General features: G+C 36.5%; 2 long non-coding RNA genes across 2 annotated transcripts; both read right to left on the reverse strand.

The window, feature by feature from the left end:
* Positions 1,582-16,698, reverse strand: LOC110264248. Its single transcript, XR_002350042.1, has 2 exons — positions 16,624-16,698; positions 1,582-1,727 (listed from the first exon to the last, which is right to left on the reverse strand). It is a non-coding gene; the product is annotated as an uncharacterized LOC110264248 (long non-coding RNA).
* On the reverse strand, positions 2,496-8,730 carry LOC110264247. Its single transcript, XR_002350041.1, has 3 exons — positions 8,720-8,730; positions 7,510-7,515; positions 2,496-2,637 (listed from the first exon to the last, which is right to left on the reverse strand). It is a non-coding gene; the product is annotated as an uncharacterized LOC110264247 (long non-coding RNA).

The raw sequence follows: 27,477 nt of genomic DNA on the forward strand, positions 1-27,477 counted from the left end.
TAATTTAATTAAATATATAAATATGAATATTGCACCAATATTTGAGTTCAATCCTTCGATTGCACATTAATGAATGCGCTGAGCATAACTATATTCTTAGAAAACATGCAAAAAACATTCGGCATGATATAAATTACCTAGGCATATATAATTGCCCTAATAATTAATTCTCTTATCATAAAGCCTAGTGCATTTGACCTAGTAATTAATTAAAGCATCAAAATTAATTCGCAATACTATATATGAACATAATATACACTTAACAGTCAACACGCAATAGCACAATTTAATGCATATATATGATGAATATGTGTTGAAAAGAACTTATTAGGTGTTTTAAAAGTAAATAATAACAATTTGGATTTAGCTAATACTATATGTGATTTAAGATAAGTGTAAGAGTTTTTCATATAAGTAACACTACTTCTACTTACAAAAAGCATTCTAACGGCGCCAATTCAAAATTACTAGAAATTTATGCAATTATAAAGTTAGGTTTATTCAAATATAATACAACAATTCAAATTTTAATAATTCAGAGGCTATATAAACATTGACATTCAATATACTTCAATTTATTCAATAGCAAAAGTTCTATTCAATTTCGTTCAATTTCCTTCAAAACACACTGATACAAGAAGATTATTAGTTCATATTAAATACTATATGGACCCATAAATGTACTTTAGTGACCATTTTTTCTTGCACAGCTACTTGATAGATACAATACTTCATTAATGTAATTTATTTAATATGAGAAGTTGTAAGATAACTCAGTAAATGCATTCACTTCATTTATAAGATAACTCAGTAAGTTTAAAGCAGTGAACTTTTTTAAAAATTGTAGAACTAAAAAGTCCCAGCAATCCTTACTTTATAAAAGAAGCTAAAAAGAAACTAATTTAAAAGGAAGCATATTTAATACCAACTACTTCAAAAACATTTTTTTTAAATGAAAAAGATAAAAATAAGAAGGGATATTCAATTCTAGTCTAATTAAGCTATCCTCTCCTCTCCTTTCTCTCCTCTCCCCAAAGGAAAAAAAAGCCTAAAACTTGAAATTAAAGTTTGTGAGGCTTCAAAAAACACATACATTAGAGAAAAAGAAAGCAAAAGGACAGGCAAAAAAAAAAAGCAGAGGCATTAGCTGAAAAACCAAGGATTTTTTCATTTTAGACACAGAAACGTGATCCCAAAACCTGTTATAGTTGTGAACTTAAGTAATAAAACAAAACATATTTTAGGCTAGCTAAGTAACAAGGATCAAATTCTTTGTAACAACGTTACATGCATATTTAAACCAAATGCCTATTGACTGCTAGGAAAGAGTTAAAACAATAGTATTAACTTGGTTTCAACTTTCAAGAGAAATGCAACTTTTCAATTCAACACAACACAAAAATAAATCAATTCAGAGTTTAATAACATCAGTTCTATTCTATTCTATAATTCCATGGCACCCAAGAATAATATTAACAAAAAAAAATAAATCAATTCAACTAACACATTCAACACAACACGGCCATAATAACCAACTCATATGCACCGATTTGATTATAGAGACTTGCTACTTAAATTAAACTTCAATCAAATACAGAATTCTATTTCATCAAATCCAATAAACATAATAGGGTTTCCAAAAGACATTGTACCTACCCTGTGATGCATTCTTCATCAGCGGATAAGTCCACGCATATTCTTCGCAAGTTTTAAAACTTTTTCAAATCCTGTTTAACCATAGGAAAATAAATAGGAAAATCAATGACAGAAAGTGTGAAATAGGAAAAGAAATAAAAGAAAGGAATAAGAATAGGACTTACGAAGAAGCAAGAAGCTAAGATTGATGAATGCCTGGAGAGTCTAGGGGTTTTTAACCTACCACCATAGAATATCTCAAATTTAATCACCATAAAAGGAAAAATGACCTTAATAGCAAGATAGCAAAGAGTACAGCTATATATGGTTCATCAATTAAACTGCGAAAATATACAACAAAATGTCCCGCCACATAACATTCAAATGATAGTTTATTCAATATATATATATATATATATAAGAAAAAGCATAAATAGAACCCAGATAGAACAAAACTAAAATCTGAACCAGTGTTATCCAGATTCAAGGATCAATCGTGTATATAAAAGCATAAATAGAACCCAGACAGAACAAAACTAAAACGTGAACCAGTGTTATCCAGATTCAAGGATCAATCATGTGCGGCAAGAAATAAGCAAAGTAAATATGTAACATTCCTTCTAGCAAAATACCGTGCTTAAGTCAGGGTATTTCTACTAGAAGGAACATTACGTAACCTTTTCTAGTATTAACTACTTAATTATCGAGCCTTTGTATCGAGTTCGCGTTTCAATTTTAAGAAAATACCAGAAAATTTTGTTTTTATTCATTAAAGTCATGTTTCAAAGATTTTCAACAAATAATAATCACATAAATATTATTAATAATAATTCTTATACAAAAGAAACAAAATGAAACTCAAATACAATATGCCAAACCTACCCCTCTGTGAAATAAAATTTCAAGGGACAACAGCGAGGGGACTCTATAAGAGCAATTTAAACCATAAAGAAAACCTACTAATCGCTCGCAGCTTCAAATTGCGTCTTCAAACCTGTGTCACTGAAAGGGTGGAAAATTTGGGGGTGAGAACCAAACCACATGTTCTCAGTAGAGGTCGAAAATGCCGTTAAAGTAAAGAATAAAGCGCAAATAGTTAGTGTAACGACCCAATTTTCAATACGCCTAGGACATACCAGAAACTGAGTGCTACCAATTTGTCATCCTAATTATTATCTATTATTTATTATATGAGCCTGATTCGTTGTTAAAAACGTAGTTAATTTGCGGGGTATTTTTTTTCTTTTCTCTCTTGTTATTTTCGGCTAAAATGATGAAATGAGACAGCTTTGGAGGTCTTGGGGGTGTAAGGTGAGTTGTGATTGGTTGGCTTGGAGGTGGATTAAAATAATATTAAAATATCTCTGGTGTACAACTACTAAAACTAGGTGTATCGGAACACTCGTAAAAACATCTCTAAAAATTATTTTCTGAGCTACTAGCATAAATGACACTAGTAACATATTTATTATGAGAATAAAACATGTATAATGAGGTCTTAGCATTGCTAAATTCATCAGAGAGTGCTGGTACTAAGCTGCACCAGTAAACCGTAAACCCGGTTAAACCGATTTTCTGTTTTTAACAAAAACAGACCAGGTAACCTTATAATATCATTCAAGCATGTTCTAATACTAATATAATGATAATATTATACTATTATCTATCTTCTCTCATGAATCGAGTCCGGTTCATTAAACTGAGACTATTTACGAAAAACAGAATCAAAACTCCTAACCAATACGGTTCAAAAACAAGGTTCTTCGTGATTGCGTTATCGAGCTTGCCTCAAAAGAGGTTCTAGCTTAAGGATGACATAATGTCAATGAGGATCGAGATACTTGTTGATATAGAAGAGGTGTTCTCTTTACTGATCTTCCGGAGAAATCCGTGCCTTTAGAAAAGATCTCATGTACTCGAAAATCAGGGTTGTTACAGTTAGCTTCGTTCAGAGACATTTAAAATAACACTGTTTTCATTAGCCTTACGAATCCTCTTGAAAACCAACAGTTTAACATTCAAAATCCAAAACTTTCTTTAAGAGCATCAGTTAATTATCTAAAATCTTAAACCCATTTTTTTCTTTATAAAACTCTTAAAAGTTTTCCTATACTGTATGAATGACCAACTTGTCTCAAGCATAGGTTCAATTAAGCCTATGCTGTAAGAATTTGATTTTTCATACTTTACTAGTCCATAAACATAAAAAAAAGTTACCTACACGGTATAAATGATCATCCTGTTCCAAGCATAGGTTCATTAAGTCTATGCCGAACCAGTCAGATACTTTATACAGTACTAGACCTCAAACACAAACCAGTCACGGTCTCAGCCCCAAGCAATTCAGTCAACACCTAATTCACCACAATCCAGCCAATCAGTTACAAACACAAGTAATGAGGTTCAAACACAATCAAGAGCAATTACATCAAGTATAGCAATTAACAGTTAACAGAATTATTCACTTAGGCAAACCAATTACAATATACACACCCAAACAATGTCACATAGATGCATATAATGAATGTCTAGTCCTAGTACAGGCCATGAGCTCATGTGTCAGTTAGCACCTGCATTCCCGACATTTATCCGGTCATGAGTTCACGGTTTCCTGGATACGATTTTCCGTTCAAATAAATGCACATAAAATTATTAGCAGCTCTATTGAGACAGCCTCTATTTTCTACTCGCAGGAAATATATACTCTTGGGAACGGAAAATTGCTGTAGGTATCCTAGTTTTCCTACAGAAGCTCTTGGGTTGCCTCAGGACAACAAATAAAAAAACAAATATCTCTTGGGTTGCTTCAAGTAACAGATAAATAAGCAAATATGTCTTGGGTTGCTTCAAGCAACAGATAAATAAGCAAATATCTCTTGGGTTGCCTCAATGCAACAGACAATCATATAATAAGTACTTTATTCTTTCCTTTTTCTTTCATAATTGCAAATACGCAAGCGGGACAAGACCCACGCCCTTGCCAACAATCTCATAGACCAAATAATCTTTTCTCAAAAGAATCAGGAAAGTTATCGTCTTTAAACAAGTCTTAAATATTCATTTTGATTAAGTCCTTATACTTTTATGAAAATTTGAACATGATCTCTTCTAAAAATAGGACTTAACCACCCTTGCGGGTCTAAACCAAACAATTTACCAAACTCTTTCAACCTTTCCAGCATCACATCAATTCAGAATCAAACAAATTTCAACATTGAATCAGCTATATAACGCTAAGGTTCATCTTTAATATAGAAAATAAACTCGGAATTACGCAACTTTACGTCCAGGTGTTCATCGTGAAATAATATTTTTAACAAATCAAAGGTCATGATTTTCTGATTTCTCTAGCTTTAGAAATAGAGGAAAAACCGTGACTGCTCTACAGTGTGTAAAACCAGAAAATAGCAGCAGCATGTGATATTCAAAATTCAATATAAAATCTAAGTTAAATCCAATGACCTTAAAAATTAATATGGTTCAACTTCACTCATCCAGGTTTCTTTTCCAATTGGCTCCAAGACATTATCATTTTTAATAAAAAAGTTATGTAACTTAGAAGTTGAGTAATTTTCCGCAGAATTCTGTTTTAAAAGTAAATGAACTTATCTTCTTCCAAGACCCATAACTTACTCATTAAAACATAGACAGCCATGAAAGTTAAGTCACATATGCTAAACATACTTAATTTTCACTTCCAATTGGTTGAATCTCGATATCTGACCAGATTCAAAAGTTATAAACTCTCAAAGTCATTGATTTAAGAAAACAGAATCTGGGGTTTATTGCATAATGCATCGTTTTTCAAAAATTCATATCTTTAAAACCACAAATTCAACCGTTCTGAAATTTTACGAAATTAAAATAATAGGACTAAAGTTTCATTTAAAATTGGTTCTATTTCAAAATTCAATTCGAAACATTCACAGCAGAGCCAACAAGTTACTGCTGTTCCAAAAATTCTACAGTAAAAATCAGATTCCACAACCATTACTAAAAAATTCACCATAAATCATATAATTAATGAAAAGATCTCAAACTCTCCAGTTCAGTCCCAATTATTCCCAAGTTTAACCAAGACTTGGTTTCACACAATTCCGATCATCACATAATTAGTTACAGCTTTTCAAAGTTACTGTTTTCATTTAAAGGTAATGCAGAAATCAGATTTCACGGCTTAACTTTGAAAAATCATAACTAATTCTTCAGTTAATACGAAACCTTCAAATTTAAATTCTAATAACTACACTTGTTAAAGTTTACTCATATTTTAATCTCATACCATTTTGATCACTAGAAAATTACTGGGTCGTCCTCAAAGTAACCATTCTATTTTGAAAACCTGATTCTTAATAATAGTTTAGTCTTTTAGGTCCTAATTCTTCAACAATTCTCAATCCAGTATCAAATATATCGAATGATTATCTCAGTCTCAACCATTTATACATAATCAATCAAAACCACAATTCTCAACTAGTCTCGAGTCACTTTCACAGCCATAGCAATATACCAAACAACCATTTCAACAACCAACAATCAATAATTCAATCATCTACCACACATAGTTACAATCAATTCAATCACAACACCAAGCACAATCGCAACCACAATCCAACATTCATCTAATCAATTAATTACTCACAGCTATTAATCCTATTTGCAGTTATTCAATAAACCTTGTAGGCGTTCTTAAATTAAAACCATTTAAATTAAACCCCCTACCTCAGTTAGTCGAGACCGTCGAATTTAAATGCGATGATCCCCTTCTTTTTCCAGTTTACAGTAGCCAGTTGATGACCAGAATTCACTACCCATACATATAATGAATCCGTTCTTTAGCAAGCGCACCAAATTATCGTCAAGTAATAACCTACAGTGGAGTGGGGTCGAATCCATAGAGATTAATTGGATTAAGCAAGCAATAGTTGATTAATTAGCTTAGTTAGACAAGCATAATTAGATGATAAACAACAAGAAAATGTAAATGACATGAAAGTAAAGGAAAGCAATAAAGTACAAGAAAGTAAATGGCAAGGAAAATAAAGTACGAGAAAGTAAAGTGCTGAAAATGTAAAGTGCAGAAAAGTAAATAACCATAAAGTAAATAAAAGAAAGAAAGAAAAAATAAAGATTGGGATAAAGAGATATTGCATTCTCCGGATTAATTGATTTCATCTCATCTTCAATCATGCAACTCATTGACCTCTTGGCAATCATGAGTGATTGAGTCCCAATCCCTTGGTAACTCAATCTCCCCAATCTTGATCAATAGCCAATTCCTTGGTCTAGTTACTCATGAGAGGAGATGAAGCTTGTTCCCTGATTATACCACACATCCTCATAGATCCAAGTAGTGGGTGGATTATATGTCACCATATCCAATCACCAAAACCCAAATCTACTTAAGTGTGAGAAAGGATTTCAAGCATGGTTTTATGATTCCTCTTCCAAGGTTCACATAAAACCCAAATACATTCAATCTCTTTTCCAAGATAATTGAATGCTAGAATCAAGAACAAAATCCCTTCTAGTAAATCAAAGAGATATGAAGAGAAGAAGAAGAATAAAAATAATCAATCCATTGAAAAATAATAGAGCTCTCTTTCCCAATGGAAAAAGTTAGTAATTCATAACTAAATTATTTACAAAGTAAGAAAGAAAAGAGAAGAAATTGATGGTGAATAGAGAGGGTCCTAAGCATAGTTATCAGACCCGGCTCGACCCGGCCGGTTCGACCGGAAACCCGGTCACCCGGTCACCTGCCCGGGCCGAGCCATACGTTGAACCGGACTTGCAATTAACCCGGTGGAACCCGGTTCAACCCGGCGGGGTCCTAAGACTTCCCCCCAATCCAGCATGCCTAATTCTATGAACTAAGGCCTTTATATAGGCTCTCCTAACTTACAAACTTAAATGAAATTAAAAGCAAATTACAATGAAATAAAAATAAACTATTTTAGATGCTTCTTGTGGCCTTGATTGGTTGACAATTGTTGCTTGAATGAGAGTTGGAGTGGGCTTGGCTGAAGGTTGGGGGCTGCAAGAAGAAGTTGGCGTGTGGTTCCAAGTGCCACTCCCACTTGATTTTGCTATTTGGATTGTGACACACTTTGCAACGTTGAAAGTATGGAGTTTTTTGGGCCTCAAATTGAATGTCCACTATAAAGTATTATATATTGTTGGAAATTCCTGGATGTTAGCTTTTCATCTCCCTTGAAATCAACTCATTTGAAACTCTCAAGTTATGCCCATTTGAAGGTGACTAGGTCAGTCTGTCAAGTAGCCCGGCCTGCCACGCCCACTTCTGTCGTGCCACGCCCCCTATGTTGTAAAACTGGCGTGCCACACCCACTCTTTGGCATGCCACGCCCCATATGTTCCTCTCTGGCCATTAGAACTGGCGTGCCACGCCCAAAGCTTTAAGTGGCACGCCCAATATGAAAATAGAACTGGCGTGCCACACCTTCGATATCAAGTGGCATGCCCAGGTTTTGCAACGCTGAAATAATGGCCATTTTCACCTCCAGTTTTAACGTGCACTATAGAGTATTATATGTCGTTAAAAAGCTCTTGATGTCAGCTCTCCAACGCCACTAAAATTAGATCATTTGGACCTCTACAACTCAAGCTATGTTCCTTTAAAGATGACGAGGTCAGGCTGGTAACTTTGTAGTGATGTGTTTTTCTTGTGATTTCGAGATCAATATAAAGTGTTATATATGGTTGGAAAGCCCTGGATGTTTACTTTCTAATGGCACTGAAATCACTTGATTTGGAGTTGTGTACCTCAAGATATCTTCATTTGAATGAGAGGAGGTCAGGCTGGCATATGTGCTGGCGTGCCACGCCCAATGCTTGGCGTGCCACGCCCAATGCTTGGCGTGCCACGCCCAATGCTTGGCGTGCCACGCCCATAGTGGGGCTCAAAATCACTCTTCTGAAACTTAAGCCTGGCGTGCCACGCCCAAAACACCAAGTGACATGCCCTCTTTGAGACTTGGCTTCACAAACTTGGCGTGCCACGCCCAGAGCTCCAAGTGGCACGCCCATTGTTAAGAGTTAGTTCAAAAGCTTGGCGTGCCACTCCCAGCTTCACACGCCCAGCTTTATTTGTTATTTCCTTCCCCTTTTGTTGCTCTTTTCACCTAAAATTTAGTACAAACCCATTTCAAAGCAATGTACTTTAATATATATCATTTGGTTCATGAAATTGCATTGATTCAATGAGATTATACTCTTTTTATGACCCTTTTAGATAAGAAAAGGGGTACATGATGCGCAGTCATCACAACACCAAACTTAAACTTTGCTTGTCCTCAAGCAAATAAAGAATCATGCAATAAAGTTTGACAAACCAAGGTGAGAAGAGTAGCAATTTTTATGTTCATGGTTGGCTAGTTTCTTATGCATGCTACAATCACAAAATAAATTCAAATGATTGATGCTTCTATCTAGCTCATTTTATGAAATCTTTTTCTTTATATTCCTTCCTTGAAACAAGCTTTTCATTCTTTTCTTAGCTTAGCTTCTTGGGTGCTTTGCACCATTTGTTGACAGCTACGACTCTAAATGCTTTGTTTTCAAGTATTACCACTTGATACATAAGCACCACGAGAATTTAATTAAAGGACTCATTTTGCTCATTTGTTTCTTTTCTTTACTCTCTAATCATTGATTCTCAGAGCCTTGAGCTTGAGGGAGTGCTTTTGCACTTGAGCCTAACCTTGACTCTAAGTGTTTTATTTTCAAGCTTTTTGCTTGATACATAAACACCACAAGTACTTAACAATTGAATTGTCATTGGTACTCAGAGCTTTCAGCTTTCTCATTCTTTCCCTTTTCTTTTCTTGCCTTATTTACAATTGCTTCTTCAAGGTTTTCATGATTTCAAAAATTTCATAAAATGTCCTAGATGAAAACTTTCATCAAACAAATTCAAATGCAATTGAGCAACAATAGCCATGCTAGCTTCCCAATACTTATAAGCTCATGCTAACTTCTTCTTTAATTACCTTGTTTGTTTAAGATCATGATTCTTAATTACTTTGAACTCGCAAAACTCAAGATGGTAGTCATAATGTCATAGCACATGTTACAATTCAGCAATCAAGCTATGCTTATTCACAAAGAGTAATCACACATGCATACAAAGAAAATAGAAGACAATCATGCAATTTAAAAATACTGGAAACAAATAAGAGGAAAAAGAACTTTACCACCTTGTAGTTCATCTTCATTGTTGTTGTCACTTTCTTCCTATTCTTTCCCTTCCCACACTAAACTTAGAATGATTGCTTGTCCTCAAGCAACAAATAAAACAATGGTGATGGGGTCTATGATGGGTCATGAATATCTTAAATAATGAAATGTGAGTAATGCATGTGCTTGAGCAAGCAAAAATTAAAGATATAACAAGGGCACAAGAATGGAAACAGAGACAATATGATTGCATTAATAAGTGGTGTGCATGGTACTTTGCATGAAAGATAAGTAGCAACACCAAACTTAGTGTGACACTCTTATTTTAGAATGTTGCAAGTACCCAGTGAAGATTGAAAATCAAATTGTTGCATGGCAATACCAAACTTAGAATGCAATCATATGTCAAATTATTGAAAGTAAACTAAGCAAGGAGAGAAAATTTTACCTATGGTTGGGTTGCCTCCCAACAAGTGCTCTTTTAATGTCATTAGCTTGACATGTTGTTCTCAACTTTCTTCTTCTTCTTCCAGTTTGTTAAGAGGAATGACCTCAAGAGGAAAGATGAGCCAGTTGATGTCCCCTGTTTTGAGTGCCTCCCAACAAGCTTTCTTTTGTTGTTAGCTTGAGTGAACTTGCTTGTTGGGGTAGGGGTGGGATTGTTCTTTGACCTTCTCTTTTTCATGGATATGGTCCTTTGTTTCTTGGTCACAATCCTCTTTTTAGTGCTTTTGTTGGTTGCCTTCACTTCTTTGATTTCAAGCCTTGGTTGTTGTGTGATGGTTAGAGTGTCTTCTTCATCAAGAAGTTCTTGGAATGGTAGCTCTCTTGGTACAAAGATCTCTTCTTCTTGCTCTACCAATTCCTCATTTTCACCCTCATTAAGCACTTCTCCACTCCTTAGACTGATGGCATGATATTCTTCCCCTAGCCAAGGGAAGACATTGGTTGGTTCATCAACAAAATATTATGCCAATTGTCTCATTTTCTCTTCTTGATTTCTCCTTGAGATTTCCATCTTCAATCACCTCTTTTACATTTTGCCTTAAAAACTCACTGAGTTGGGCAATGAAGAGATATCTCTTGGGGAGTTCTATTGCAAATTCTAGAAGATTTTGTGGAGGTACATAGGTTGGACAATTACGGGATAATAGTCCTTGAAAAATGGGGTATGTAGCATTAAAATCCCTTCCAAAGCCAAAATTTCTGTAGGTGTCATAACAATATGAACTGTTTTGTGGCTCTGAGAGATATTCCATTTTATTTGATTCTTCATACTCTATCATTTCTTGGTGATATTTCCAGCCACCATTAGAATAATGACTAGAATCATTTTGTGGTTGTGGGAAATATCCCATATGACATGATTGATCAAAATGTGAGATAAACTTCATTCTTACTTGCAAAATGTTCTGTCTCAAATAATAATCACCAAAAGAAATTGGAATCCCATTGTCATAGATGAGGGGTTCTTAGTGAGGCAATAACACAAATACCTTAGTAGCAAGAGAAAATTAAAAGAAATTAAATGACAAAAACAAAAAGAAAGAAAGAAAGTGTCTAATCTAGGTAATCAACCAACCGGTAGTTTGTTAATCACAATTAATCATTGACAACGGCACCATAAAACTTGATGACTAGAATTCACTACCCATACATATAATGAATCCGTTCTTTGGCAAGCGCACCAAATTGTCGTCAAGTAATAACCCACAGTGGAGTGGGGTCGAATCCACAGAGATTAGTTGGATTAAGCAAGCAATAGTTGACTAATTAGCCTAGTTAGACAAGCATAATTAGATGATAAGCAACAAGAAAATGTAAATAACATAAAAGTAAAGGAAAGCAATAAAGTACAAGAAAGTAAATGGCAAGGAAAATAAAGTACGAGAAAGTAAAGTGTTGGAAATGTAAAGTGCAGAAAAGTAAATAACCATAAAGTAAATAAAAGAAAGAAAGAAAAAATAAAGATTGGGATAAAGAGATATTGCATTCTTCGAATTAATTGATTTCATCTCATCTTCAATCATGCAACTCATTGACCTCTTGGCAATCATGAGTGATTGAGTCCCAATCCCTTGGTAACTCAATCTCCCCAATCTTGATCAATAGCCAATTCCTTGGTCTAGTTACTCATGAGAGAAGATGAAGCTTGTTCCCTGATTATACCACACATCCTCATAGATCCAAGTAGTGGGTGGATTATATGTCACCATATCCAATCACGAAAACCCAAATCTACTCAAGTGTGAGAAAGGATTTCAAGCATGGTTTTATGATTCCTCTTCCAAGGTTCACATAAAACCCAAATACATTCAATCTCTTTTCCAAGATAATTGAATGCTAGAATCAAGAACAAAATTCCTTCTAGTAAATCAAAGAGATATGAAGAGAAGAAGAAGAATAAAAATAATCAATCCATTGAAAAACAATAGAGCTCTCTTTCCGAATAGAAAGAGTTAGTAATTCGTAACTAAATTATTTACAAAGTAAGAAAGAAAAGAAAAGAAATTGATGGTGAACAGAGAGGGTCCTAAGACTTTCCCCCAATCCAGCATGCCTAATTCTATGAACTAAGGCCTTTATATAGGCTCTCCTAAATTACAAACTTAAATGAAATTAAAAGCAAATTACAATAAAATAAAAATAAACTATTTTATATGCTTCATGTGGCCTTGATTGGTTGACAATTGTAGCTTGAATGAAAGTTGGAGTAGGATTGGTTGAAGGTTGGGGGCTGCAGGAAGAAGTTGGCATGTGGTTCCAAGTGCCACTCCCACTTGATTTTGCTCTTTGGATTGTGACCCACTTTGAAACGTTAAAGTATGAGTTTTTTGGGCCTTAAATTGAATGTCCACTATAATGTATTATATATTTTTGGAAATCCCTGGATGTTAGCTTTCTAATGCTTTTGGAATCAACTCATTTGGACCTCTGTAGTTTAAGTTATGCCCATTTAAAGGTGACTAGGTCAGTCTGTCAAGTAGCCCGGCATGCCACGCTCACTTCTGGCGTGCCACGCCCCCTATGTTGTAAAACTGGCGTGCCACGCCCACTCTTTGGCATGTCACGCCCTATATGTTTCTCTCTGGCTATTAGAACTAGCGTGCCACGTCCAAAGCTTCAAGTGGCACGCCCATTATGAAAATGGAGTTGGCGTGCCACGCCTTCAATATCAAGTGACACGCCCAGGTTTTGAAATGCTGAAATAATGGCCTTTTTCACCTTCAGTTTTAATGTCCACTATAAATTACTATATATCGTTGGAAATCTCTTGATGTCATCTTTCCAACACCATAAAAATCAGATCATTTGGACCTCTACAACTCAAGTTATGTTCCTTTAAAGATGAAGAGGTCAGGCTGGTAACTCTGTAGTGATGTGTTTTTCTCCTTGTGATTTCGGGGTCAATATCTCCCTTAATTCCAATGTCCATCATAAAGTGTTATATATGGTTGGAAAGACCTGGATGTTTACTTTCTAATGACACTAGAATCACTTCATTTAGAGTTGTGTAGCTCAGGATATTTTCATTTGAATGAGAGGAGGTCAGGCTGGCATATGTCCTGGCGTGCCACGCCTATAATGGGGCTCAAAATCACTCCTCTGGAACTTAAGCCTGCCGTGCCACACCCAAAACACCAAGTGGCACGCCCTCTTTGAGACTTGGCTTCACAAACTTGGCGTGCCACGCCCAAAGCTCCAGGTGGCATGCCCATTGTTGAGAGTTGGTTCAAAAGCTTGGCGTGCCACACCCAGAGCTTCAAGTGGCACGCCCAGCTTCACACGCCCAGCTTTATTTCTTATTTCCTTCCCCTTTTGTTGCTCTTTTCACCTAAAATTCAGCATAAATCCATTTTAAAGCAATGTACCATAATATATATCATTTGGTTCATGAAATTGCATTGATTCAATAAGATTATGCTCTTTTTATGACCCTTTTAGATAAGAAAAAGGGTACATGATGCGCATTCATCACCAGTGTGGCTGGAACAGCAGCAGTAGCCTCAGTTCTTCTGGGGCAGCAACAACAATGACATCGGTGGTTCCGGATAAGGACGGAAATTCCGAACAAAGACAATAATGATTGGCAGCTAGGGAAGATCAAGAAAACGAGGCATGTTATGTTCAAGGCAGTAGCAAACCAAATAGTGGCAACAGAACATAACTCAATGCTACCAAGGAAAAGCAGAATAGAACAACAATGGCAGAGTAACCTACGGTGACCATGAAGCATGGAGGCGATGGAAACAATGGCAGCGGCGGTGTGACGGGTTCGGCGGAGGCACAGCGATGGTGACGCGACGGTGCAGCTTCGGCAGTGATGAAGGCGCGACCGAGGCACATCGGTGCTACCCTTCGCACACAAGCTCTCCCTCTCCTCGCATTCGTCCTCTCCTCTCCTCTGGTACGCGACAACAGCGATGCTACTCGAAGCTCCATGGACGACGGTGACAAAAGCAAAGCACGCAGCGATGCTTGGAAATGGCAGCAATAGACGCGACGGGGTGCAGTGTTGACAGAACAGCGATGGGGCAGTAGCTTGGCGGCAACGTGCGTGACAGTGGCGCTTTCTTTCTCTTCTTCCCCATTTCTTCGTCTATGTGTTATCCGTGAGTGAGAGTGGCGGATGGAATAAGGGTTAGGGTTTCCCAATTTGGGAATTAGGGTAAAATTAGAGTTTTTATAAAGGAATAAGGATAAATATGAATAGATATTTTGATAAAATTGAAGGGTAGAGTGATTTTAAAATCAAATACACTTCATTAAAAATATCTAAAAATATTGTTTATCAACATATTGCTAAGTTCAATTAATTATTTCTAGTTTAAGTTATAAAATAAGCATATTAATCACATTTTTATAAAATATAGTTTAAACTCAATATTAATTATTCAAATTAAATGATATAACTTTTTATTATTTTTTTTCTATTATCAAAACTTAATTCCAAATTATATAAAATGATCAATTGAAATAAGATTACACAAAAATATTAATTAACTTAAACTCAAAGTATTTATAAAAATCAATTTAATCATGTCTAATAAATTAATCTCTAAGAGCTCAAACTAATAAAATAAACCATAATTCATTTATAATAGAAATTACTTAAATTGAATTGTACAATTTTTTCTTATTTTTCAATTACTAAAATATGCAAAATATTCCATTATGATAAAATTACGTAAGAATCTCATTTGGTTTAAAATGAAGTTATCTCCGAATCTATTTAATTATTTCTAATAAAATAATTTCTAAAATTATAAAGTTTAAACTTAATAAAATAAAATCACAATTTATTCATATTCAGATTTTCAAAAATGCGGGATGTTACAAAATACAATGGAATAAAAATAGAACTGCATGGTTGCTACATCTCTCTATCATTTAAATCTATATTACCTCTTTCTTTTAAACTAAGAAACTTTAGAAATGAAATTTACCAAGAATGGTGGAGTGATGCCATTGAATTAGAGGTTGCCAAAAGGTCAACAAAGCACTTTAAATTCATTATTCTATGGGAATGCTTATTGAACACCAATAGACCATTGACTACCGAAGCATAGACCACCTTGTATCAGAATGTTTATCAAAAGATAACAAGCACAACATTACCTTGCCTAACTTGGTGAGAATAGGAGGCACAATGCAACCTCTTTTATTTTTGACACCTGAAACAGTGACAGTCAAATTAGATTTTGACGAAACTAGATATAACAAATGGTATCTAAATGGGAAAAAGAGACAAAACAGTAGCAGAAACTGAGATTTAAATTAAAACCAGTGTGGCCTCCTAATAAACTATAAAATTTGAGAAAAATGAAAGAAACCGTGATAGTATCAAGCTTTTTAGAGAGTTGATTCTCCTATTTCAACAGTTTAAATGATTCCCTCACCATCTCCTGCACCGTAAATATCCTCCTCACTCACCATCTCTTCATTATTCTTTCACCAATCTCGCATTATGTTCATTTATTTTTCTCCTTATTGGGGTTTAAGACGTGAATCAAGATTCGGGAAATAAAACGATGGCATGAATCAACAAATTTGCTATAAATCCTTACCTAATTTGACTTCCTCGATTCTTAGATCCTCACATCTAGCATTCTTACCTATTTTCTTTCACTAATCATAGGCATCAGAGATCATGAAGTCTACGATCTAAAAGGTAGCACCGTACCTTGGGTGCAGGGGTTATACCTAAGTGCATGCAGAGATGCACCTTCATATGTGCTACACTGAGAATAGCTTACTTATAGAAAGGGTTCAGCAAATAAGTTCCCTAAAGAATAAGGGCACTTGTTAAATTAAAATAGAAACCTCCCAAGTTTTTACCTAATGGCTAAGGATTTTCATTGGCGAGATAGTGAATGTCTAAGAATCCCACCCCTCCCCTAACTTGCCATTTGGAAGGTTAGTTACAACATTTGTTGGCTCATTAACTCCCCTAGGAAATAATATTGACATTAGGAAATAAACAATTATCAGCTGGAAATATGGATCATTTGGCAAAGGCTTCAAAGCAAACTCCCTTTGGCATGTGTATCTTGGCTCTGTTTTGTGCAAAACACCATGTCCGTATCCAGGAATAACCTGGCGATCCAAAAGTGAATAGCCAAAACCTTATTAACAAATTTCTAATACTTTTCATTGCACTTACTCTATTTACGAAAACAACCCTTATTTTGGAAGTATAAAAAATTGTCCCCTAGTTCTTTTCAAATCTTTTACATAAAGTGTGAAACATGAAAAGAAATAAAAGAAAGGAATAAGAACAGGACTTACAAAGAAGCAAGAAGCTAAGATCGATGAATGCCTGGAGAGTCTAGTTTCTTCCAATGCTAAGCAGGAAGGGAGCGGTGCCAAAGGAGTTAGGGGTTTGTAGAAACGGAAGGGAGCGGCGGCAAAGGGAGCATCGACGGAGGGTTTGCGACGGCAATTGAGCAGAGGGAGTCACTGCTAGAGAGTCATCACAGAATGAGAGTTAGGGGTGCCGAAAGAGGGATTACCAATGGAGGCATTGCGAGCGCAGCTACGTTCTTCACAAGTGTCGTCGAAGTAGTTCTTCGTCGGAGTGTCATCGTCGCAGGAGTGGTTCGTCGTCACAGGAGTTAGGGCTTAATCTTTGAAGAAGGAGGAGTTAGGGTTTTAGTCTTTGTCGAAGGGTAGTATACGAGCTTCTGAAGGGTAGTACACGAGCTTTTTAGTCTTTAATCTCAAATGTTTTAAGTTACAAGACTTAAACATTTTAATTTGTAGGGTATATGAGCATTTTAAAATTTTTTTTTCTAAGGAAACCTTTTGGCCACGCTTTTGAAGCATGCCAAAAGGCTTGTAGGAAACGACTACGCTTTTCAAACGCCACAATAATAAAATTCTATTGTCACGCTTTAAAAGTGTGCCAAAATCTCTCTATGGCTACGCTTTATAAGCGTGGCAGAAAAAAACGTGGCTAATTCTCGCATCAACTGCCACCCTTATAAAAGCGTGGCCATTGACCCTTTTCGCCACGCTTTTGAAGCGTAGCAATAAAAAACGTGGCCAAATCTCTATTCAAGCTCCACCCTCACAAAAGCGTGGCCATAGACCACTTTTGGCCGCACTTTTAAAGCGTAGCAAAAAAAAGCGTGGCCATAGGCCTTTTTTCTTGTAGTGCTACTGCTCCCTCCTCAAGCTGTGCTCTTCCATGAGGATGATTCACCTTCCTTTGGTGCCATTGATGATAATATAAACCGAGAGTTTACTCTGCAACACCAAACTTAAAAGTTTGCTTGTCCCCAAGCAAAGAAAACTAAAAATGGGAAGGGACATGAAGAGCACACGGATGCGTATACAGAAAAGGATAAAAGTGATAGAAGGGGAAGGAAACTTTAAATATAAAAATCCCTTTTTTTTCATTTTTTACCCCTTTGTAGCGTTAAACGCCTATTATGTACGTGAAACGCCCCAAGGGGATCAAAAGTTTGCATGCGAACGCCTAAACCGCTACTCCCCTCATGGCGCTTAATGGCTCCTTGGCGTTTAGCGCCTGCAACGTAGATCCTTCAGGGTGTTCTATTTTTCTGTCTAAGTCTTCATGTCCCTGTTCTGAGCACTGTACATGATCACAAACATTAGAAAACCTAGGAAAACTTTAAAAAATCAATGAACAATAAAATGAAATCAAATTAAAATAAAACTGAAATAACCTAAAGGATACTCCTGGTTGGGTTGCCTCCCAACAAGTACTTTTTTACCGTCACTAGCTTGACGGTCAGCTCCTATAAGGAGGAAGATAGTCATAAAGGCTTAAATCCTCACCCCTCACTGTGAACTTCTTTTCTGTGCTCTCATGGATCAACTCAATATGCTCAAGAGACATGATCCTGTTCATTGTATGAGGTAAGATTGGGCTTGCAGTGAATACCACCCTAATCCTTAGTGAGAAGCCTTCAGTATGGATCTTTTTGTTTTTCCATCCCCTAGGCACCTTCCTCTTGGGTTTTTCTCTCTCCTTGGTGGGTGGTGAATGCCCAACACCAAACTTAGGTTTGATGTCTGGGGAAACTATATGAGTTTGCACCAAGGGGGGAAGCATCAGCATTACATTCTGCATGCAAGTACCTCCTTTGTCAGAGGGTGGTGGAGGTTGAAAAACCTTGAAGACCATCCAATCCTCATGTAACCTTAGTATCGATTTGCCTCTCTCAATGTCAATAAGGACTCTTCCAGTGGTTAGGAATGGCCTTTCTAAGATGATGGAGTCATTTATTTCTTCTCCTATGTCAAGTATCACAAAATCTGCCAAGAGGAAGAGCTCTCCAACCTTGACTAGTACGTTCTTCACTAGCCCATATGCCTGCTTCCGAGACTTGTTAGCCATCTCTAGTGCTATTCTTGTAGGTTGTGCCTCTTGGATTTCCAGCTTCTTTATTACAAACAGAGGCATTAGATTTATGCTTGAGCCAACGTCACACAGTGCTTTCCCAAAAGTAATAGTCCCAATCGTACAGAGGATCAGAAAGATTCCAAGGTCTGGCATCTTCTTGGGTAGCTTCCTCTGAATCAGTGTACTACACTCTTTGGTCAAGACTACAATTTCATCTCCTTTTAGGGCCTTCTTCTTAGAGAGTAAGCTTTTCATGAAAGCTATATAGGGAGGCACCTCCTCTAACACCACAGTAAAAGGAATATTGTACAAGAACTGAATGAATTGTTCACCCTCGATCTCCTCTTGTGACTTCTGAGGGTGTACTTTAATGCTCTCAGCCTCTTCTGGTGTTTCTGTTTGCTCTGATCCTTCAACAACTATGGCCTTGCACTTTTCTCTTGGGGTAGGCACTATGACACTGGGAAGAGTGAGGGGTCTCTGAAGTCGCTGAGGGTATGACAATTTGGCTTTGTACTTTGGGGCCTTTGGTAATGTAAGATGAGTGTCCAGAGTGATTGGAAAAGAATTGTCAGGGTGCCTGGGGGGAACGACTTTTGATTTGATGTCCATTGCCCCCCTCTCTGGGCGTTCAACGTCTATTATGCCCCCTCCTGGGCATTCTACTTCCACTCTGCTCCCTCCTGGGCGTTCTACTTCCACTCTGCCCCCTCTTGGGTGTTTTACTTCCTTGGTGGTGTCCTTTGCTGCTGTAATTTCACTCTCTAGTGCCTCTTTTTCATCCTGTGCTTCATTATTCTGATGTTGAGTATTCAAGGTCTTGCCACTCCTCAATTGAATAGCCTGGCATTCCTTTCTTATCTGCTCATATATTTGCTGATTCCTCTGGCTTATTTGCATGTTTAGATTCCTATAGAGGCTTTGGTTTCTAGCATAAAGCTTTGTTGGCTCTTTACAAGTTCTACAAACATGGATGCTAGGTCAGGGGTACACTGAGATTGTGGAGGCTGTGAAGGAAAGTTGTTGACTGGATTTTGATTAAGACCTCCCTGAAAGCTATTGGCATAATTCGGTTTCTAACCCTGGGTTTGTTCTCTCCACCCAAAAATTGAGTGATTCCTCCACACTTGATTAAAAGTCTGAGAATAAGGGGGTATCATAGGGGTTTCTGGAAGGATTTCCCATGTAATTGATTTCCTCATGTGTATAGTGGTCATAGTTGCAAGTTTTACCTTGAGGGGGGCTACCACGCATACCATAAGGAACATCTGGAGAGGCATTCTGTACTCTTGCAACTGGGTTCGGCATACCCAATTGTTGAGTAAGAAGACTTATCTGTTGACGCATAAGCTCGTTCTGAGCATGAATTGTATCTATGGAATACGCCTCCATGACTTCTTCCTGTTTCTGCTCACGCACAAACAAGAAACAAAGAAAAAGTGGGAGTCTCTTTGTCACAGTATAGAGAGCTCCCAGTAAATAAAATAAAACAAGGTAAATAATTAAACAACACAAAATTCAAAAAAAAAAAAAAGAATACCAAAATGAAAACTAAAACTGGAAAAATAATATAAATTTTTGAAAAATAAAAATAAAAGAAAGTAAAACACTAATGGGACACCAAACTTAAAATCAGAAACTGAATGAAAATAAAATAAACAAAACAAAATTCAAAATTAAAGGGAAAGATAAATAAGATAAAGATCGAAAATTAAAAGAAAAAGTGAATGAAAAAAATTAAGAAAAATACCTAATCTAAGCAACAAGACATGTAACACCCTAATTACCCTAAGCCTTACCTCGCGTCATAAAGCAAAGGTTAATCAAAGATTACGACAAGTCTAAAGCTTATACATATAATATATAGAAGAGATAATATATTCTAGAAGCCCGATGAAGGATATGACTCAAAAACAGGATTTGAAAAGCGCAAAACATACTCACGAAGCTAGAAACTTAACGCACAAGAAAAAGATATAATATAGCAAAATATAAGAGTATAATAGTGTAAGGATCTAGCCACGGCTCGTAGAGTTTAAGCTGACTAGCTATATACAGACCATACAGAAAACCTGACAGTTAAAACAGCTTATACAAATTTTTCTCTCAAGTAAGCCTCTAGGCAAAAGTAAAATACAAAAGTGAGAGATATAAAAAAAATAAATCAAAAGACTTCAAAAATATACCGGATTCTCCGCTCTGTCACCATCAAGACAACTCACCATCTGAAAAACAACAACAGAATCTGGTTTGAGAACCGAAGGTTCTCAGTATAGTAACAATGCCCAATGATGTAAGATATAAGACCCCAGGACGCCAAAGGCAATCCTAGAACTTCATATCCATCACAAGATTCATCTTAAAGCATAACTAAAACCATACATAATAGAAAGGGGTAGTCCATCTTTTTAACAGTTCTCCGCTGTCCCACAGCCTTCACCAACCTATCCTCTATGCGATCCCATCGCCACCGCCTTTCGAACCTCCTCAATCCTAGTAGAAAACACAGATAATATCAATGCAAGTAAAACACAAGTATAGACATATATGGCAAGTTATTCAAGTAGGCAATTAGGCATGTTATACAAATAGACAAGCAATTTCAAGTCAGCAAAGCAAACAAACAGATAGAAGATGCATATGATGAATGCCTGTCCTATTGGCTGTGGTATCACATTGTCAGTTCAACTGCCAACCCGACACATCTCCATGGAGATGTCACCCTTCGGAATCATAATTGGGAACCCCCGAGATATGGTGCTCGAAACACCGTCCAGGATTTTGTGCCTGCACACTCTACTGATCCGAAGGGATGCGAGCAGGATACTCTTGCCACAGACCTCACATCTCAACGTAAGCGGGATTAACCACCGTCTTTACGCCGCCGCCGCGACCTCAAGAGGTAGGATAACCACCGTCTCTGCCAGCGCATAGCGTCTCATATTTCTCAGCATAAAACAGTATTTCAGTGGTTTTCAAAAACATTTTTCAGTATATCATGGATCCATCATCCCATTTCGAGTCTTCGACTCATTTCAACCACTATCAATTCAACATTTCCATTCTGAACTCATTAGTTCATCAGTTTCTCAATTCATATACCACTCTTCCTTCTCACTCCACCAAACCCATCCTCAGTACACTAGAAACCTAAGCCTTCGTTCTTAGTATTCTATTTGGTGCAAAATGGGAGACAGAAATTAAAACAAGAATAAAACTCTAATTTAATTTGCACAAAGGGTAAAATTGGAATTAATTAATTGAAATAAGGATATTTTAGGTATAAAATGTTATTAAAGTTTCAATCTCCATCTCTAAAAATTTTATTCTCTTGTGTCCCTACTTTTTGGAGGTACTAAAATACTGAAATTTTGGGGACAAAGACATAAATTTTAGTACCAGTCTCTGAACCAACAAACATGATACTGAGTCTCAGTCTCCCAGTCTTTGTCTCAGTACCTCAAAACAAACGCTACCTAATATTTAAAAATAATACCAAATTAAATCTCCTAGGGCCTATCCCATGTTTTGATACCCGAAAATAAGCCCAAGAGTCTTAAAGAGGTGTCACAGAAGTTTACAAGCTTGTTGGGAAAGTGAAATAGTTAAAAACAAAGTTTTAGTTGAAAAACAGGGCATGTGCGTTCGCACAGGGGTGTGCGTGCGCATGCCCAAGGAGATTTTTATAACGTGTGCATAAGCATAGAGTTGTGCATATGCACAAGTGCAAAATTTTACAATTCTGTTCGCTTGCTCAAGGCGTGCTAGTGCCTCAATAGAATGCACCTTCCAACGTGTTCGTGCGCACAGCTTGCAGAACTTCGTTGCTTATATGCGTGCACAGAGTGTGCTAGCGCTCTCATCAGTAGCCACGTCCCCGTGTGTGTGTGCGCATAGGTTTTAAAATTCACGGGGTGTGCGTCCGCACACAAACCAGAAATCACAAAATTCTGCAACATTGCAGAATTCAAATTTTGACACCAAACTTTGATTGATCATAACTTCCTCTACGAAAATCCAAATTTTACAAACTTTATATCAATTTGAAGACTTTTCAATGAACTTTAATTCTAAATAAATTTCAACAAATTTTGAAAATTGAGGCACAAGTTATGACCCGTCAAAATTCACTAAAAACAGTTTTTACCAAAAGCCACAAATTTCTCAATTCCTTGCAATACATAACCAAAACCAAATCAAACCATTCCAAACTCCAATTTACATCATAACTCACCCTTTATGTCACATTCCACCATTCATACCAAATTCTGCTTCACAATCATTATTCTCATCCTTAAATATCAAATATATAACATTATACTCAATCCTCTACCAACACATTCATCAATCATAAATCTATCCATACCAAGCATCATAGTCAATCTCATTTCATCTCAATCTATATCTTTCACACCATCTTTATCAATTTTAACATCATAATTCATCAACATACTCAAAATTATCAATTCATCATAATTCATCATAAATCATCATTCAACAATTCAACAACCAATTCAATTCAAACCTATACTATGGGTCACTAGCCTAAGTGTCCAGAAATATTATATATTAAATAGAGAAAACTGAAACCATACCTTGGCCGATTCCCAATATATACCAAAACCCCAATTGAGCACAAGTTAAGCTTTCAACCACAATCCAAGCCACCAATCACTCTAACAAGCATCAACAATCACCAACAAGCTCCAATATTCAAGCTAATATCACACATTTCATATAAATCAAAATATAATACTTACCATTAATAAATTTACAAGGGTTCAAGAACAACTCATCTTACCCAATAGTTTTGGAAGCCAAACCCAAAGGTAATCAAAGGCTAGAGTGTACCTAAACACTCAAAATCACAAAATTTCACTTAATCCACAACCCTAGAAATTCGAAATTTTGGAAGGAAAAACCGAGAGCAATTTCATGATTTCCTTACCAGTTTTTTGGGTGGGTTTTGTACAGCTCTTCGCAAGAATCGCGTGGTCGTAAACGGTGCAGCGATCGGAGCTCCGTAGCTCAAGTTATGAGCTTAAGAAGTTGAAGGTGAATAGTAACAATGGGGTTTCTTCTCCCTTCTCTTCTCAGCTGTGTGTGTTGTGTTTTGGTGTTGATGAGGCTGAATGGGTTCATTAATGAACCTATATATATATTGGGCTTGGGTCCAACTTGGGCCCGGTCCAACCCGTTAGCGTTTTTAGCTCGTTTGGCCCAACTTTGGGCCAAACCTTTAAAATTAACGGCCGGTTTTTTACTTTAATTATTTTTCTAAGGTTTTCTACTATTTTTACTTTTTCTCGCACAGTACCGGGCAAACTGAGTTCAAAAATCATATTTAAATCCCCTAATTCTCATTCTAAATTTTTGGATCCTTATTTGGACAATATTAATTATTTAATTAGACAATTAATTAGTCTCGGTTCTTACAAGACAACCGGTAGTTGTCAATCACGAACAATCCCCAACAACGGCACCAAAAACATGGTGCGGATTTTTTAAATATCCACAACTTAACTGGCAAGTGCACTGGGTCATTCAAGTAATACCTCAGGTGAGTGAAGGTCGATCCCACGAGGATTGTCGGACTGAGCAAGCAATGGTTATCTTGTAGGACTTAGTTAGACGAATCAAAAAGGGGGTTTGTTAAATGCAATTCACATAAAAGAATAAGCAATAAAATAAAGAAAGCAATAAATAGTTTGGTGTGAAAATACTATGAGAAAACAGTTAAGGTTTCGAAGATGTTTACCTTTCTGGATTAAAATGTCTTACCAACTATTTTAACAATGAATGATTCATTCTATGGGAAACCATAAGTGATTAAACCCTAATCCCTTAGCGATTTAATCTCCTCTAACCATCATCAAATGCCACTCCCGTGGTCACTCAATTCAGATTAGAAGGTGAAGTTTAGAAAACTAGTTTATACCACAAAGGCCCTAATCACCCCAATCTTAGCTGAATAGATGTTGCTTATCACCATCGGGTTGTGTGATTAGCCATCTAGGAGGAGTGATGTCAAGCTGTAGTTCAAGCGAGATAACTCTCCCGAGAATCACAAGAACTCAAGTAGAAAAGGGTTATACTCTCATTCCATCCAATTCATAATATTAAGAACGAAAACAAAACCTTAAAATTGAATGAAACATATATTAAAATAGAAGAATAATAATCTTAATCCATAGAAATAAACTGAGCTCCTAACATTAACTAAGAGGTTTAGTTGCTCATACTTATAGAGAAAATGCAATTGCCATTTAATGAGGCTTGCTGCCCTAAAAAGGGTGCATCTTATTCATTAAATATTAACCAAACAATAACTGCTAGACTTAAAAAGATATTATTTGTAAATAAAAATTACAAAAAGAAAATAAAATAAGACTGATAAATGTTAAATCTACTTGGAGGTCCAAAGAGGTGTGAAACGGGCTGCTGTTGGCGTTTAACTCTAGAGATGGGCATTAAACGCCCCAAAGGGGTCATAAATTTGTGTATGTTGAGGTCCCCTGCTGGCGTTAAATGCCAGTTGGGCGTTTAATGCCGGCAAAGGGAAGTTCTGGCGCTAGTTCTGTCCCTGTTGGGTGCTAAACGCCAGGCTCGGCGTTTAGCGCCAGATTTAGTAGTGATTCCAGAAGAAAAGTATAGACTATTATATATCTTGGAAAGCTCTGGGCGTTGGATTTTCAATAGCGTTGAAACCGTATCAATTGGACCTCTTTAGCTCAAGTTATGCTCGTTGGAATACAAGGAGGTCAAGGTTGACAGCATCTATTTTCTTCCTTTGCTTTTGCACAAAACTGTGCCAAATTTGCCCGAATTTCACCTGAAATCATAAAAACACCACAACAACTCAAAGTAGCATCCCAAGAGGATATTGATAATAATTATGATAATGATTGATGATTGACGAGGATATTGAATTATGAACATGGGGTTTGAAGTGAATAATGAATTACGAGGATTGATAATGAATTATGAGGCATGTTGATGTTGATAAATGTTGAGGATGGTGAAATGATGTTTTGGGTTGTTAATTATTGTGATTTGAGTTTTATAAGTGGAATTTGGTGTGTGGGATGGATGATATTATATGTTACTAAGTTGTGAAATGATTAGAAGGTATATAAATATAATTTAGGTACATTAGGACTATTTTGGATGTGGAATAATTGGTTTTGAATTGAGAGCTTTGGTAAATTTGGGGTTTAAAGGTTTTTGGTAAAAATGAATTTTTGGCCAACTTTGGCGGATCATATCTTAAGCCTCAGTTTTTGAAATTGATTGAATTTTATATCAAATGAAAGATAATTTAAAGAGCTTTAAAACGGTATAGATTTTGTAGAAATTAAAATTTTGTAGAAAAAGATATAATCGTTGGAAGTTGGTATAAAAAATCTAAATTCTGTGATATTGTAGAAAATTGTAAGTTCTGGTTTGTGTGCCTACGTGTAACACCCCAACTTTCGACATGTCATGACCAATGCCAAACGTTCAGGTATTACTTGTCGTAAGGACCTACTTGGCTCTAGACTCAGATTTTGTAAACAAATATTAATAAAAGCCTTTATCGGTTTAGCGTGAATAAATTATTAATCGTGAAATATCATTTAGTTGCTCACAAGGTTAAACTTATAAATACATGTCATCTATCCAAAAGCCGAGTACAAACACCAAGTTATATATACAGATACAAAAGAGGAAGTCAGTCCCATCCTTCACACAGGTTTCCTAAACTGGAACGAAACTACTAAGAGGTCCTACCCCTCTAAAAATACAACAAAAGCAAGGGAAAAGTAATACTACTGATCATCAAAAGGAGTAAAAATTCAGCTAGGTCAATCTCTAGAATGGTCTTCAACTAGAGCGAACACGTACGACATGCCAGGATCGAAATGTGGGCGATGTACCGAAACCCGAAACTCAACGAACTCCTTTGCCGATCCCATCTGGGGAGGGGAAAAAGAAAGAGAAGAAGGATGAGAACTTATAGTTCTCAGCACGGGGAACCTAAGGTCTTTGTCTCTAAGTTATCGTGAAACAAAAAAGAAGAATACACACAAAAACACAGGGTACAAATATACATACAACAAGTAAATAGTATAGACAATTAGGAAATGGCAATAAATAATTCACAGGAAGTTCATGTGCGCAAACAAGATGATGCATGCCTGTTTCTAGCGCAGGCCATGAGTTCATGTGTCGGTTGTCTACCTGCAACCCAATGTTACTCGGAGTGAACCCCGAATATGGTTCCTTTACTATGTCAATTAGACACCTTGGCATCACGGTTACCCGTGTCAGTTAGACCTGATCATAATAACATTTTAATGTACATCATAGTAAGAAACAGTGCTATCAGTTAGGTGAACATTCCTGCATTAGCAATCTCAGGCTATCAGTTAAGCGGGCACTTTCGCATTAGCAATTTGGCACAAGGCCCTGATAAACCCCATTCCTCCCCCTTCCCATTTTCCAATTCCATCTCTCTTCTGTCCTGCTCCAGGTTCCCTGCCTCCATTACTCTGTTTCCTTATTTTTTTCCTTTCATCAATTCTGTTTATTATTTTTATTTAGTTAGTTGATTAATTTTGGTTGTTAAGTTAGATAGAGATGCCTACTGTTAGGTAGTTAGGTTGTGGTTAGAGGATTCTAAGCCTGATAACTACTCCGTTCATGTTTACTTTCTGCATGTGAACTGCTTCTTTGCTGGATGATGTTAGCTTGATGCTTTGTGTGACTCATGTAATTGCTGTGCTGTTTTG

The sequence above is a fragment of the Arachis ipaensis genome, chromosome B07 (assembly GCF_000816755.2).
Source record: "Arachis ipaensis cultivar K30076 chromosome B07, Araip1.1, whole genome shotgun sequence".
In the NCBI taxonomy this organism is placed as follows: domain Eukaryota; kingdom Viridiplantae; phylum Streptophyta; class Magnoliopsida; order Fabales; family Fabaceae; genus Arachis; species Arachis ipaensis.